This window comes from Macaca fascicularis, chromosome 15, assembly GCF_037993035.2.
Source record: "Macaca fascicularis isolate 582-1 chromosome 15, T2T-MFA8v1.1".
In the NCBI taxonomy this organism is placed as follows: Eukaryota; Metazoa; Chordata; class Mammalia; order Primates; family Cercopithecidae; genus Macaca; species Macaca fascicularis.
In genome coordinates this window covers 8,768,465-8,771,789 of record NC_088389.1, presented here as the reverse complement: position 1 = coordinate 8,771,789, position 3,325 = coordinate 8,768,465, and the positions used below count along the sequence as shown (strand labels likewise).

The 3,325-nt window shown below is 51.5% G+C and overlaps 1 long non-coding RNA gene across 2 annotated transcripts; it reads left to right on the top strand.

Annotated features, from left to right (window-relative positions):
• The first annotated feature begins 1,076 nt into the window (after positions 1-1,076).
• Positions 1,077-2,498, top strand: LOC135967341 (uncharacterized). 2 transcript variants are annotated; one of them, XR_010581362.2, is made up of 3 exons: positions 1,077-1,194; positions 1,320-1,471; positions 1,653-2,498. It is a non-coding gene; the product is annotated as an uncharacterized lncRNA (long non-coding RNA). The 2 variants fall into 2 exon arrangements; XR_012425023.1 differs by having other exon boundaries at positions 1,077-1,471.
• The last annotated feature ends 827 nt before the right edge of the window (positions 2,499-3,325 follow it).

Below are 3,325 nucleotides of genomic sequence, written 5' to 3'. Positions count from 1 at the left end.
TCCTTTCCTGAGTGATTATGAAATGAGCCATGGTGGCAAGGTAGGCACGAACAGAGGGAAACTGAGTCCATGTCCACATTTGATGGTGGGCGAGAACAGAAGGAAATTGGGTCCACATCCACATTTGATGGTGGGTGAGAACAGAAGGTAACTAGGTGACATCTCTATTTGATGGTGGGCAAGAACAGAGGGAAACTGAATCCGTGTCCACATTTGATGGTGGGCAAGAACAGAGGGAAAGTGTGTTCAAGTCCACATTTGATGGTTAGCCAGAACAGGAGGAAGCTGGATCCACGTCCACATTTGATGATGGGCGAGAACACGGGGAAACTGGGTCAACGTCCACATTTGATGATGGGCGAGACTGGGGGAAACTGAGTCCACCTCCACATTTGATGGTGGGAGAGAACAGGGGAAAACTCGGTCCACGTCCACGTTTGATGGTGGCTTTTAATGCACTGCAGCCTGTGTCCCCTTGACCTTCACGAATTTTCAGGTAGTAAGAAAGCAATTTTTCTTATTGGAAAGGAGAAAACTAAGTGGCTGCAAAATAATATCATTTCCTTAAAGCAAAACAACAGAGAACCAACTTTGACTTTTTCCACATTACCCAGTAACTCTAAGACTCAGGGTTTTGTCATGTTACAGCAAATGCTGTTCATTAGGGGGAAATTGGAAGTCAGAACAGTGTGTGCTATTCAAATTCTCAATGAATAATTAACTCAAATGGGTTCAGAGTGCTATAAAATGAAATTAATTTGTTTTTAGTTTAACCCCAAATCCCCAATCCTTTGCCAAATGATCCTCTATGTATCCTGCATAAAGGACAGGGTCTTTCTGGCAGAAAAACCATTAAAAGTTTTATTTGCAGTAAGAGAAGCATGCCTTCTTATTATCAAACAGGTGCACGGCCCCTTTGCGGGGGGGGTCACCTATCACCCGCATCCCCGTGTGTCACGGTGTTGCCACACACCATTAACGCATCAAAACGGAAAAGGAAATGTAAGCAGTGTTTGCCGTCCAAAGTTCACGTCAACACCTCCTTATTATGAAGGCACTTCTGAGCCTTTCCTCCTGCATCTGGGAGCTGCCAGCAACCCAGTTCCAGGAGAGAAAATAGCTCGACACCTCCTGCAGCCCGTGGAGTCCTCTTGTTGGGACAAGGTCCCCCCAGGAGAAAGGAACCCCCAGCAGGTTCAACACTGGAGGTCCTGGGAGTGGGTGGTGCTGGGGAGGCCATGCGGGGAGGGCTGTTCCCTGTTCCCTTCCCCTCAGGAGACAGTTTGCCCAAGGTGACACAGCACCGGAAGGGATTTCAGGGTCAGGGACCACGGACCCCGGAGCTGTGGACCACACCAGCCCAAAGCCACTGCATGCCCCACACCGGGGCTGTGGATCACACCAGCCCACGGCCACTGCATGCCCCAGACCAACACGAGAAGAGTGCAGACCAACAACATCTTCGTCTACGGTAGGTGCCATCGTTATCGTTCCTAAGAGAGCCCATGGCCACTTCTACCAGGTGCCCTCCACTCTTCCCCTGCCCCAGCTGGTCCCCCTGTGACAGCCGTGTCTCTGAGAACGGGGTGTGGAGCCAGGGGGAAAACACAAAATAAACCACCTGCTACTAGAAACAGCCTCGCTGTCCTCAGGGAGCCGGTCCCGGGGCCAGCCTCGCTGTCCTCAAGGAGTCGATCCCGGGGCCAACCTCGCTGGACTCAGAAAGTCGGTTCCAGGACCCCATGGACACCAAATCCAGGCACATTCAAACCGCACAGGTGGACCTGCTGAACCTGCCTGTACAAAGACTTGGCCCTCCGACACGCGTTTCACATGGCAGGAACACTGTATTTTCTGCGTGTACAAAGAATCAGCCCTCCGACATGAGTTTCACGTAGCAGAACACTGTATTTTCTCCCTGAGTTTGGTTGAAAAAATCCACCTATAAGTTGACCCGCAAAGCTCAAGCTTGTGTTGGACAAGAGTCAACTGTATGCAATTGACACTGATTCCTACCAACAATATCCAGATCTTACCATGACCAGCACGATAAACAGAATGAGCAAAATTTAAAAACTAAAGCAGAGTTTTTTCCTGCGAGTTGGTGCACTGCGTATCCCCTGTGGGAAAGACCACACTGGCTGCTGACCAAACTCCACCGGCCTCTTCCTCCGTCCTGAGGGCATCTTCCTCCATCCTGACAGCAGCCTGGGCTCACCTCAGTCCCAGGGCAGGGGAGGGGGACGCACTGTGCACCCTCCCAGCTCTCCTCCGCCCCTTCCCTCACGCTGGCCCAAGAGCAGCCTGGACACTCACTTGCTGGGGACACCAAGTTGCCCCTCCTCCGCCCACAGCCTCAGGCCACCTGTCTCATCTGTGACTGAGAAATAGAGCTGCAGCTGGAGGCGGGAGGCGGGACACGCTGGGATCTACCCATGGCCAGGCCGAGCTGCTGGGATCACTCAAACTTCACTTTCCTCACTCGCTCTACCAAATAGACTAGAATAAAATATGTCGCATCCTCCTTTCCACACACTCCCAAGCCTCCCATCCCACTTCCCGGCGCTGACCCCTTAAGAACACTTTGTGCATCTTTCCAGGTATTTTCTATCCTCCTCATGCACAGAACCACATTCAGAGTGAATTTTTCTTTTCTTTTTTTAACAGAAATGGCACCAGGGCAGATGATGATTTTTTTGTACCATTTCTTTACTTTCTTGGGCATTTTCCGCACCAGGACAGATGGGCTCTGCTCTCCTTCCTCCCCGCCCAAAGCTGCCTCACAGCAGCCACACACGGAGCCGTAAACCCTCACAAGACTGTGGGTGTCTTGGGGTGCCCCACGTCCCCAAAGACCAAGGGTCACAGATCCACATTGTCCAACAACACTTCAGACATGGCCTCGAGCCTGGGAACCCTGCTGGCCAGCCCAGGCCAGCCCCAGAATAGAGGTGTGAGGGGTGACATCTGCACCTCTTAAAAAAAAAAAAAAAAAAAGGGCAGATATTCAGTGCCACATTTAAAATGGTCATGGCGGCCAGGCACAGTGGCTCATGTGTGCAATGCCAGCACTTTGGGAGGCCAAGGTTGGCAGATCACTTGAGGTCAGGAGTTCAAGACCAGCCTGGCCAACACGGTGAGACCCCTGTCTCTACTAAAAATACAAAAGTTAGCTGGGCATGGTGGCAGGCACTTGTAATCCCAGCTACTCGGGAGGCTGAGACACAAGATTCTCTTGAACCCTGGAAGCAGAGGTTACAGTGAGCTGAGATTATGCCACTGCAATCCAGCCTGGGTGACAGAGCAAGACTCTGTCTCAAAAATA